We start from the raw sequence: 14,088 nt of genomic DNA, 5'->3' as shown, positions 1-14,088 counted from the left end.
TAAATTGTGACGACACATAGCGGTAATTACGGGGAAAATTAGTTGATAGCGATTAAATAAATATTTCATCAAGCAATGTTCAACGTAATCTAATTGCAGAAAACAAACAGCGTGAAAAACAAAATCAGCCGACAATGTAAGGTTAAAAAAATAAACAAATTACGAGATTGTATGGCAAATTTACAGCGACATTATGCGCATCTAACAGACAACGGATCATTTTCATTTCCTGCAACGATATCTATTCATACGACACACGAACACTAAATCCGATCCTAATAAAAAGACAGTTTAGCTCGGCTAAGAGGACTGGCATAGTCATGTAAAATATCAAATGTAATGTATATTTTTTATAAACAAATGGTAGCAAGATGAGTTGCAGATAATTGGTCAGTTACCACATTTTAACTAACTCTTTTGACTCTTCTAACAACAATTGCGCAGTAATAATCATGTCAATAGGAGAATATGAGTGCCTAATGCAACCGAAATTGTTGAGTTTACTCACGTTTAGGTCCGAAGTCAGAGCACCCCTGCATGAAAACGCTCGTCTCTGGGTGCATGTCCATCGTATGCTATCTTTCAGTGTTTTCTGTTGTGTGTACAAGTAGTTTGCGAAACACAACCTTCGCACACCTTTACGTGTCGTGATGAATTGCATTTTTGTTATGAAATATTTTCATTTCATTCCTCTACATAAGCTTATGTTCATTCGCAGATTGTTGTTTTCGAGACAAATCATAAGTTTAGGAATTCTTTAATTGTCTTTAGTGTATGTAAATTGTTTAGAAGTGTTATTAAACCAATTAGCAGATAACGTTTGATAACACAGTTTGTTTACGGGATTTATTAATCATCTCTTTTACCAAACCAATTAGCGGATTAGACTAATTAGTTCAATTAATTCAATAATTAGTTTACCGATCGCTTTTAATCGGATGCCGTTTGTCCGGGTATACAAATAAATCGGGTGCCGTTTGTCCGGGTATACAAATAAATCGGGTGCCGATTGTCCGGGTCGACAAATTTACAGGGTGCCGACTGTCCGCGTATGCAAACAAACACTGGGTGCCAATTGACCGGGTGCCGTTTGTCATACAATCGTTTGTAACACCCGGAGTAAGCCAAAACTATCTTTCCTGAACGGCGCCACATGATTTGAAATATCTATCGAAGTGCTGTAAAACCCAACACAATAAATGAAACTGACAATTTCTCCACAAGACATACTTAAATTTTAAAAAGCAACCTGTATTACATTGACTGCTATCGAATCTGTATTTCAATTAGCAGAACAAGTATGCAACAACAGGGGAGCAACAACAGTAGTATAAGTGTATGTCTCTGTTCCTGTTTCAACTAGTGTTTTAACTTTATTATGTTTATAAATGTATGATATACTTTAGGCATCCTGGCGGGGCATTTTGCATCACACTGTGAACATCCATGAATGGGGTTCAGGAGATGGTGCGGCTGAGGCAAGGTGCAAGCATGGACCTCTACATGACTCTGAGGAATCAAAATGGCTAGAACCTGGTGGAATTGCTCACAAGGCACTAACGCGTGTAATTCTTGACACCAAACTGCTTCATTCTTTGAGACATTATACCAACTTCAGGTGAGAAAATGTGTCTATTTTATTAGTGATAAGAAACAAACATGTGCAAAATGTTAAGTAAATTTCCCACTTTGCGTTATTATACACCTAGTGTAAAACTAGGATCAATTTACTTCTATAGGTTAAAAAAAAAATTTTCATATTGGTAACATTGAAACACTATAAATAATTTGTTCTATGAGTGTCTTCATTGTATGTGCTCAAAAGCAAAGATTTAGTGAGTGAATAATTTTAGAGTTTTTTTTTTAAGGCACACTGGTGAATTAGAAATATTCCATGAGACAATCCTTATGTACTGCGCCAAAAGATTTGCCTACACGTAAGCCACTTTCTTTCCTGTTCTCTTTTTTTCAACACTCGTTAGTTGTACAACTGTGTAATATAAGCTGGAAAGTGGCTTATTTAGAAGCACAAACTGCATGAAAGAAAGATCAAAGCAGATCTGATTTGATTGGTTTTGTTCATGATGGCAATGGAGAATGTAACACCACTCAAGCCCCATAGCAGCATTAACTTATTTTCATTTGACCGCCTGTCAATAGCATTACAGGTGTATTTCTGGGTAAATGTGAGCAGGTAAAAGCTTTTACCCAAAAAAACTGAAATTCACTGCAATAAAACCATGCTTGAAGCCAGTGTGTATCTGAAGTCATGATATTGACTTCATTAATGAGTAGCTGCATATCATATCACGAATTATCGGTTCATTAAAAAGTACATTTTAGTATCCATAGCAGTATGAATTTCAGTAATGTTATGAAAATCATAGAGAATAATATGTGTTAAGTTTGCTTTATATATATATATATATATAGACTGAAATTGTCCATTTTAGGTACCGAATCTACAAGGCACGAAATATGCTTGCTGCCCTGGACTACCAATACCATAAAGATAGACCGCTGCTGAAGACAAAAACAGGAGAGCCACGGCATGTTATAAACAAGAAAAATATTGAGATATACTGCAGAAGTAATTGCTATTTGTTCTGTTGTTTGATACAAGGAATTCTCTGCGCTCTGTTTATCTCTGCTAATCACATTCACACTTTCCCAAAGTCATGCAGCTCACAACAAATGGGAAAACTCGTTTTTTTCAGCATTCTTTTTGGCACATCAAACAATTGTACATTCAAAAGGAAATTACATAATAATAAACGGATAAATAAGTGAAACTTTTGTATTGAAAAAAGTAAAATTGCTTTAAAGAGTGATGCTTTGGATTGTTACATGTATCATATAATTATGCATTTCATGTCTTATGCAGATTGCATCGAACATGGAGCAAGAGAACTTCAACCTGGTCTGCCTACCAAGAACGCGAGGCCAAGACGTACAGTTACATGACAAAGATGCTGACGGATATGATTGAAGACTTCAAAACAAGTGAAATACCACTGAAAGCACCGGCAAAGATGTCACCATCAGACCTGACCCCAGGACACTGAAAAGAACTTTAGCACCAGAGTCTCCACCACCCACAAAATTGCTGTACTTAAAAAAACAATCACGTTTGATGGAAGCTTCAACATCTTGCAGTAAAGATACTCTTTGAAGATCCTTATAATTTTAAAAGAAACAGATGGAAACAGACATTCAGTGGAGAAACAGAACAATGGCCCTTACAATAAACAGACATTCAGTGGATATTACAAAAAATGCAGTAATTCAGGAAACCAAATCTTACTGAATATAGATATACTGTTTTACAAGAGTAAAGACTGGAAATAGTATGTTGCTACTTCGTCGCGTTCAATTAAACTGAAAGTTACTGCGTAAAATCTTATAACTGGAGAATCTGGAATAGTGCCATATACATGTAATAATCTATGATTCATTTTGTTACAAACAGGTCACAGACATACAATGTGTTATTCGGTGGTTCAAAAAGTAACAATTGAAAGTATTAAAATAAACGGTGATAAGTCTTGTTAAATCTGTATCAATGTATTTTGTGTATTTGTATGCCCCGGGAATGATTAGAGGGTATATTGTTTATCGTTTTTCTGTCCAAAAATTATGACCTTGCTCATGTATGTAATGCCTAAGCTCTTAAAACAACATATGTTAATAACCCCCACTGAGAATGACTACCTCCATCAAAATAGGTCAAGGCTCAGTGACATTTATTTAAAATTAATCCTTGCACATAAAATGGAAACACCGACCTAGTTTCTTATACTTTATGTCTGCGTGCATCTCATTGAGATAAACAACCTCCCCCTCTTTTAGGTCAAGGTCACCACGACAAATTTATTCAAAACCATCCTCATAAAATGAAAACTTAAACCTAGGTTCTTCAAACTAAATGCATGCATGCATCTCATTCAGATCAACAATTCCCACATGTTTTAGTTTAAAGGTCAAGGCCACCACAACTTTTTTATTTATTAGCTAATAGGCTTTCAGGTCACATTTTGTTACATGTGAAAAATACACATTCCCTAATACATGTACAATTTCAGATTTTTAGTTCCCCTGTCACAGTCACGGTGAAAAAGTGAGACAGCTTTTTATCTCACCAGTCACAGTGACAAACTGAGCTTTTGTGGACACTTTCTGTCCATGGCCGGTTGGTCGTGGAACAATTTCACCAAAACCACTCTAGCAAAAATTGTCATTAGGTCAAATAATATCTACACATTGTTACCAGGTTTGAGACCACACTTTTGGTTCGATACTAATGAAAGTTGGTCAGAATATTTATCTGAATGTTTTGAGGTAAAGTTTGGATATGGGTCATGCTGGGACACAAACTAGATCAGACAAAGAAGTGAAATAGTGTAAGAAGCACAATAGGTTATACCTTATTAAAACTCTTCATGTTATTATCTTGCCTTTGTTAAGTTAACTTTAAGTGACTACGAGATAATATTCTTTTTGAGATGCATTGTGCAATGCGGTTCAGTTAATTTACTTTCATTATAAGATTTTCCCATCATGCATTGATAGACTAACCTGGGAAAATGTACACGATATTGAATTGGCACTTTTGTGACAAGACCCAAGTGTCATAGTTAGGAAAATATTTGTATACGATCCACATCTTATGAAAAGGGATACAAACCGATTGTGACCAGTTTGGATCAATATTAGCCTGTGTTGAAAAGTGCAGTCTCAACAGGGTCCATTTTTTTGCTTTTCATGCAGAACTTGTCATATATGATAACCGAACAGTTTGCGCTTTCAAGCTGTATCCCACGGATTATCTAGATTCAAACCGGTCATAATCTACTTTATCTCGCTTTTATTGTGACACAACTCATATAACAGCCTTTTTGCATGTTTCTCAATTACTGACGCCCAGAATGTCAAATTAAGAAATCAAAATATCTGTGCCAAATTAAATTTCTTGGTCATATAATTGGGGAGAAGACATCTTGACGTATTATAGATTACCGGTAATGAGCCACATCGCAGGAAAAGGGGCCTTTAAGTCATTGCGATCAGTTTGGATCCAGATCAACGTGTGCTTGAAAGCGCAGTCTGATGAGGATCCAAACTGTTACACCTAACGTCTTTGTTTATTTGACTGAATAGCAACCACTTTGGACCCTGATCAGACTGCCCTTTCAAGCGCAGGCTGATCTAGATCCAAACTGGTTTCAATCGTCTAAAATTCCCTTTCCCTTGACGCGGCTCAAATGTTTGTCTTCGATAGAGATTTCGGTGCTAATTTGAACTTTAAATTTTCCTAATACATCTGGATGACAGCTCTAATTATTTGGAGTTTGCAGAATTGTTTTCCATTATTGAAGGGCATTTCACACGAATCCATGTGCTTTGGTATATACAGTATACTCGTATATACAGTGTATACACTTGTCTGCGGACTTTCGCCCTTTATTATATGTCTTATTTTATCGTATGCCTACATTTACAGTTTATTAAGAGGTTTGTCTTTTTTCCTGTCCCTAACACATGAGTTAGAAGAAAAGAGGCAAATATATTTATATAGTCAAAGCAAAGACATAGCAATATTTTGATAACAGCGACATCTTTTGTTGAAAAACGATAAAATAATACAAAAACTGGCATTGTCGACCAATATCTCTTCAAAATCCGTTTACAAGTGTTATGTTTTTATGTTTTTGGTATATACAGTATACATGTACTCGTATATACAGTGTATACACTTGTCTGCGGACTTTCGCCCTTTATTATATGTCTTATTTTATCGTATGCCTACATTTACAGTTTATTAAGAGGTTTGTCTTTTTTCCTGTCCCTAAAACATGAATTAGAAGAAAAGAGGCAAATATATTTATATAGTCAAAGCAAAGACATAGCAATATTTTGATAACAGCGACATATTTTGTTGGAAAACGATAAAATAATACAAAAACTGGCATTGTCGACCAATATCTCTTCAAAATCCGTTTACAAGTGTTATGTTTTTATAAATAATATCAACACTTAGAAAAAACTATAGTTTTAGAACTTTTTAGACAACTTAAAAGGAACTTTGTAAAGAACCTTGGACTATGCAGTTTAACATTAACCGTGAACGTAATATTATGGACTTTTGTATTTTAAAATATTAATTAAATTATTTTATAACGAGTCAAATTGTACGAATCAAAAGAAACAAAATACATAGATTACACTACGAAAATTAAACAAAATAAAAAGAATCAGGGAATTGTTATTTTTATGGTTATTGATCTCTACAAGATCCGATTTTGTATGAAAGAATGCATGGTTGTTAATATTATATAATAAAAGGTCAACCTAAAGCTTTGCGATAATTAACGCACAATCCGCCTCCCAGCAAAGTCATGCTTCGCATCATACTCAACCGACTGAAACTTAAGGCCGAGGAACTACCGGCAGAAGAGCACGCTGGATTCAGAGCTGGACTTAGCACGAGTGATCATTGAGGAACTTATGCAACACCAACGTGAGCTCTTCCACAATGTTCGTACTTTATACCTATTTATAGCACTTATATTTGGAGTTCAGTTTTAAAAATTACATTTTATTTTTTAAACCATTTTTTTTCTATCGTATACAGAATTCTATTCTCCTAAGCAAGATGTAATTTTTAAAACTGAACTCCAAATTTAAACACAACAAATCGGTATAAAGTACGAACATGTCAACCGTAAATATAGATTCTTAAACGGTGTGATATTTGCAAAAGTTAAAGTTATAACTCGCCGGGCTGCCCAAATTAGATGAAAAACATAATATATATTTATATATCAAGAAACTACGTAACGTAGGCTTTCTAAAGATATAATTTGTCAAAATCGGCCGAAAAACGAAAGTATAATTAACAAAAAAGACGTGAATGGGTAAATCAAAATGTATAACCTCGGCGCTTCGATGTACGCTAATCGATAGCTACCGGTCACGTGACAAAGTATCGACAAGCTATTTGCCGATACGGTCCCGTTTCATATCCGTCTCATCTAGAGTCCGTGGTTTTATTACTGCTATTTCATATATACATCGTTAAATTTCCCACTAATTTTGTTTAAGTATGCACGCATATTTAGTTATTAATAAAAATAAATAAAGTGAAACATAACCTCGTCATAATAACAAAGGACATTTTTTCCTCTATGTCAAAAACATTAATAAACATTGGTATTAAGTAACAGTGTTACAGAGACCAATATGTAATTAACACCCTAATGAAACCCTGGCGAAGTAAAAGTATCTAAATTTATAATTATTAATTATAACCGAATTAGATTCTAAACGGATGGCTAACGTTCCGTCAGTTATTTCCGTGTTCTTCCATGAACCGTTTTACCACGTTCGATCGGTTGTTTGGGTCGTTGTCTTGTTTAAATCTATGTTAATTTGGATAGGTTGTCCTCACAAACGGAAGCTATATAGTGTGAGAGCTTGTTAAGTGAAGAACTTAAAGACCGTGATGCCGTCATATATTAACATGCATGTTGCATATCTCCGACTTATCTCTGCCCACACATGAACTTATTAAAACTATTTCGGTTTTGTGCGTGCAGATCCGTCGTGTCGATAGTTTAATTGTTCCATTGTTGTAAAACTGATCAGAACTTTCATCTGTGAAAATATCATCCAAAGTATCGTTTTATTCTATCAACGTATTACAAAAGTCTATCCTAGGTTGAAGATTGCGCGTATTAAATATTTTTCGAATATCGCGGAGTGCTTTTTGTTAAGCAGTTGCCTCAATATGTCTCTGTATAGTACTTAAACAGAAATGAGCACAAACTGAGATGAATTGTTTGTGAATGTATGTGCTGGATTGATGGCAGATGCGATTGAATGAAGTAACAAATAATTCCAGATCTCTGTGAGACAATGACTTGAATGGCTTAGATTTAAGAATAACGTCATCTGGATGAAACTGTCCGTTTAAATATTGCGTAAATCCAATATGACAACATTTGTCGCAATATAATAACTTCTGAGAATTAAACTATTCCATTATTGCTTTACATCTTCACACCGGATATGTACATAACATTACTTTTTAATTTGGTATCATGCGCCACTTTCCCGTTTTGTTAATCACCAGAAGAAATAAGTTCAGACAAATTAAACTTATAAAATCGAAATTACTTGGCTTATACTGAATGTAATCAGAATGATTTATTAGTTCGTTGAATTAATATAAGGATGGTTTGACATAAAACATTGACAACAGGACATAATATAATAACCTCGTTTGAAGAAAGATCGACTTCACATATTGATAAAGTGTCTAAGCTAGTTCCAAGCTAGTTCATTTTAATCGTTGAATACTCATTCCCTAGACACCTATAAACATATACGCCAACTGTGATAACTCTCGTCCTTTCAACTGTAGCTAAATGATAGGATTTTACGATAACATTGTCATTTCACATACATTATGCTGTACAGTTTATTTTGATATGCATACTCATACGCAAATATTGAGTTTGTTTTTATATAAATGTTTACACAACATGATCATCAATTAACTGTAGCATGCTTATACCAAACACTTTCAGCTTGAACGTGCTTAAGCAGAGTTTTATTATTTAGCCTAAGGCTGCAGATTAGGTATAGTGTTTATTGTCATTAATTATTGACCTGCAATTGAATTTAACAGTTAAATTAAATAGATCATTAATTTGCGGCATATGTTTGCGTTATTTTTGCGTTCAATTTTTTTCTTATCTGTGTATCAATTCAATGTGTTTAAGAATATAATTTCCGTTTTTACACAATTTGTATTTCACTGATATTTAGTGATCCTGAAATATCGGTCTACATTCAAGGGGAATATAGTGATACCAAAATAACTGTTTATCTGATTTTTGAAGTAAAAATAATATAAAGAATTATATTTGGGATAGCTGCAAATCAAACATTTTTATTTGGGCTGTCCTACATCAAAACCATTAGATAATCTTCCGCTTAAAAACAAGTACAGCAATCAGAACTGAATTCATTACTTTGAATCTCTCAATACGTTGCATATTAGTATCCTCTTCAATATTCAAGCGCTGTCGTTGTTTTAGTTTTTGACATTAAGACAAATTCACTCAACAGCGCTCTAAAATCAAAACTACACTTAACCAGCTGTAAAGCAGAAAAAATCAGCAGTTATGCAACCTACTCGCTTACCTTGCCAGAATTTTAAACGTTACCAGTTGCGCTATGATAACCATAAGATTGCTGAGTTAAAATATCGAATGTTATTAAGCGGTCACTGAGAGCACCTAACCGTAATTGTGTTTGTGGTAGCTGGTCAAATAATCTTGTAATGGTAAAACAAGCTTTGAGCATTGGCTTATTTGTTTAAAAGCAATGAACACATCATGTGTAATTCTTTATAAGCCTGATTTCAGGGATAATGATTTCCGAGAAAACAGTTGAAATATTGAAATTTTTGGAATATTGAAATATTATTTCAGCAGAAGCATTCCAATCACAGATAAATGGCATGTTTGCAGCCCTGGTCATGTAAGACAATTACAAGGACACTATAACCAAAAACATCAATGAAGACCTGCCGTCATCTGCCGAAGAAGTTTTTGGGAAAGAGAGAGAATGAGTAACAAGCCATGGGTGACGACAGAGATGAGATCTTGGACCTTTGCGACAAAAGAAGATAGCTGAGTCATGACACGTACATCAGCAAGGACTCTAGGACAAACAACAGCAAGCGAACACGGGGTGAGAAGGAAAATAAAAGAGGCCAAGGAGGAATATATTTAGGGGCAATGCATCAACATTGACAACGAGATGACCACATGCAACAGTAAGAAGGCTTACATCACCCTTAAGATCCTCACAAAGATCAGTCAGCCAAGACCAGTTTTATAGCAGACGCTGACGTGCACCTCCGAACCGAATGTGGCGCCGTCCTGAACAGGTGGACCGAAAATTGAAGCGACTTCTATAACTACCCTCTTCAATCAGACCCCAGTCTCCTTTAGAACGAAAAAAAAAACAACACGAGATGACGAATAAAGTCCATCCATACGAAGGGCATAGGTGGAGGAGGCAGTACGCAGTCTGAAGGCAGGACAATCTCAGAGCTTATTAAGCATGGAGGAGAGGCACCGACTGCAGTAATGACGGCACTCTACCAGTTGATCTTGGAGGAAAAAAATTGGCCCAAGGAGTTGATCCAGTCTCTGGTCATCCCCTTACCGAAAAAGGTCAACCTAAAACTTTGCGATAATTAACGCACAATCCGCCTCCCAGCAAAGTCATGCTACGCATCATCCTCAACCGACTGAAACTTAAGGCCGAGGAACTACCGGCAGAAGAGCACGCTGGATTCAGCGCTGGACTTAGCACGAGTCATCATTGAGGAACTTATGCAACACCAACGTGAGCTCTTCCACAACTAAGTTTACTTTAGCATGATGGCATGTGGCAGGTTCTGAGAGAATTGACAATATTGATGCAAGCAGCACAGTACTTCTCAATGGATATATATGGACACCTTGGTGGGATGCCTGCTTTCCACCGTTCTGTTTGATCTTTCGTTGAGATGATAATGCAGAAGACCCTCCAAGACAATCAGATGTCCATCTCCATCAATGGAAGACCAATTTCCAACTTGAGATTTGCTGATGACACTTACATCATGGGTGGTACCAGCGGTGGCCTCCAAAACCTCACCAACATACTCTATGAAATAACATCAGTGCAGACATAAACATTAACGGCAAGAAGCTTGCATAAAGTGACCAACTCCAAGTACTTGGGAGCAAGCCTGCCCAAGGATGGTTCCAATACCGCTGATATCCGAATACAAATTGTCATGGCAACCGCGGAGATGGCAAGACTGAGCAGGTTATGGACAAGCTGCTCCATCAGTTTTGCCAGCAAAAACAGTCTCTTCAAGTCACTCGTAATCTCCATCCTACTGTACAGCAGCGAGATCTGGAAACTTTACGCGGATACAGAACACAGGATAAAGACTTTTAAAAACAAGTATCAAGTTGAGCACGAGACCAACGAGTACGTCTGGAACATGCCAGACATAATTTTTTAGCCCACACAAACCTACTGGCAATCAAACGACGAAGGCTGATTGTCCTGACTCTCTGCAAGAAGCCCACGAAGGACCTGGCTGGCGGAGAATCTCTGTGTCGTCGTCCCCCATTTCTCCACAAACATCAGACCGGTCAGGGGAATGATTATGAAAATAATTTGTGGCTTTAAACAAAACAACGGTGTGCTTGTACGGCTTTGGTATTATAGACACTATATAAAACACCTCATAAGTGATTACATAAACGAACATTTAACTTTTTATTACTATCATGTATATGCACGTACTAAATGATGATAATTTAGAACGCATGTGTTTACATTATTACTAATTTAATATATGACAATGCATTAAACGCACAATGGCTTCGGCGGCATTTGAGAAGATACGGAAAGTATTCCGTATACGTTTTGTGCAATTAATCTTCCCGTTGTTTTATCAATCGAGCGGAGGACAAAGAGCAATAGTTCTGACGTTTCATTGTGTAGTTAATATTTTCCTTATTTATTCTGTACATATTTTCCCTGTTTACGCTACGATAAATATTTTCCTGTAAACAAACGATATGGAAGTCCATTAAAATAAAAAATTAAATAGAACTTAACAAATGCTTGTATAGGTACATGTAAATCGGTAAACAAGAATCCAAAAACCATAACAAAGTCGAAAGTGCGCATAAATATCGTTAATAGTTTTTAGCTTGTTCTCATTTGAACAGTTGTAGTAAAATTGTGCCTGCTAAGATCGAACTTTGTTTGTAAATAAAATTTAATTTCTATTTTGGTTTTATGTTTTATGATCGTTAAAACTGTTTTACAAAATGTGTTGACATTTGTTAACGTAATTCGTTTTGTAAAATCAAGTTATCAGAAAAACAAATATGTCTTTAAAATTTGTACTCATTTGACGTATAACTTGCACTGGGCATAGCATCATTAAACCAAACACGATATAGCGAATTTATTAATAATAGAACTGTTTAGCTTAGACTAGAGTACGGCTTTATGTGTGACGGAATATTGATTCTGGTTCAACCAACGTGCTGAATGTATGTTCTGGAGACATATAATTAAAAAACAATGAAATGATGCATGCAATGAATAGAATTGTAATGCATTTCGTCATATCACATTTTAATAACAGTCAATGAAAAATGTTGCATTTTAAATATTTTATTTCAATCAACTTCTTATCATTTATTTATAAACAACTATCTCAGCATATAAATAAGGAAATTATATACTATATACTGAAACGTCCGAATAGTCGCTCTTTGTATTCAGGTATTTTGATAAACAGTGGGGAGTTATTTTGAACAAAACGTATATGGATTACTTTCCGTATTGTTTTGTCTCATGTTCACATAGCTATTGTGCGTTTAACGCATTGTAATATATTTAATTAGTAATTAAACTGATACACAACAATAAGCGTTCTAGACCACCATCATTTAGTACACTGGTAAATAATAAAAAAATAAAAAATCCTTTATGTAATCGGTAGTTTGTTGTGTTGATATAGTTTATATTATACCAACGCCGCACTGATTATTTAGACAACAAAATGTTCATATTCCTCGATACATTTAACAAAAATAAAATGCTTACTTTTTAGCAATGATTGCTGAAATCAGTATTGTTAAGTCTCATTCATAATATATTCATTGCTTTCATACCATTAAGCCAATGGTCAAAGCGTATTTAATCATTCCGAGCTAATTTGACCAGCTGACACAAACATAATGCGGCTAGTGTGCCCTCGGTTATCGGTAAAATCAAATTAAATATTTGTACTCCAAAAATAAATTATTGGCGTTGTGCAACGTGTCACTTTACACATTCGGTTTTATATTCTGGCACGGTAAACGCTTAGTTTGCATTCTGGCTGAAACTGATCAGTATCGATACAAATTAGTATCACAAAAACCGTTCAAGATCGACGGAAGGTCATGGTGGGGCAACGACCGGCATGATATAACGGTCAAATTGGCACCTTGCCAGCATTGTAGGCCCTGGCCACTATAAAGCCCCATCTCGGCCTATATGTGATATATGCATTATGCATGAATGGCCGATTGAGTCATACGAAATGTCGTCACGGATTCATCAAATGCGCACCTTCAATTGACCGGTATGCACAAACGGATCCGTGTAGGTGTGCCACTCGCGAATCTGTGACGACAGTTCGAATCTTAATTTTTATGCCATTCATCTATGCCGGCTCCCATGTAAACAAGCACACACTTTCGCATACTGCACAAAAACCGTTCAAGACTGACGTAAGGTCAGCGTGGGGCTACGACTGGCATGACATAACAGTCAAGTTGACACCTTGGCCAGCACTGTAGACTCTGGCGTTGTCGTTCTATTGCGTCGTCACTATAAAGCCCCATCTCGGCCTATATGTGGTATATGCATTATGCATGAATGGCCGATTGAATCATTTAATTTCGTCACGGATTCATTAAATGCGCACCTACAATTGACCGGTATGCACATACGGACCTGTGTAGATGTGCCACTCGCGAATCTGTGTCGACAGTCATGTAAACAAGCACACACTTTCGCATACTGCACTAAAACCGTTCAAGATTGATGGAAGGTCAGGGTGGGGCCACGACCGGCATGACATTACGTTAAAATTGACACATTGGCCAGTATTGAAGACCCTGGCGTTGTCGTTTTATTTCGTCGTCACTATAAAGCCCTATCTCGGCCTATATGTGATACATGCATTATGCATTAATGGTCGATTGAGTCATTCGAAATGTCGTCTCGGATTCATCAAATGCACACCTACAATTGACCGGTATGCACATACGGACCCGTGTAGGTGTTCCACTTGCGAATCTGTGACGACAGTTCGAATCTCAATTTTTATGCCATTCATATATGCCTGCTCCCATGTAAACAAGCACACACGTTCGCATACTGCATGAAAACCGTTCAAGATTGACGGAAGGTCAGGGTGGGGCCACGACCGGCATGACATAACAG

The 14,088-nt window shown here is 36.2% G+C and overlaps 1 pseudogene; it reads left to right on the top strand.

Moving 5' to 3' along the window:
* Positions 1–4,445, top strand: part of LOC127852613 (uncharacterized) — a 28,186-nt pseudogene extending 23,741 nt beyond the window's left edge.
* Positions 4,446–14,088: the final 9,643 nt, after the last annotated feature.

Source organism: Dreissena polymorpha, chromosome 12, assembly GCF_020536995.1.
Source record: "Dreissena polymorpha isolate Duluth1 chromosome 12, UMN_Dpol_1.0, whole genome shotgun sequence".
Classification (NCBI taxonomy): Eukaryota; Metazoa; Mollusca; class Bivalvia; order Myida; family Dreissenidae; genus Dreissena; species Dreissena polymorpha.
The sequence above is the reverse complement of the archived record's forward strand: the minus strand, read 5'-3'. Positions and strand labels throughout refer to the sequence as shown.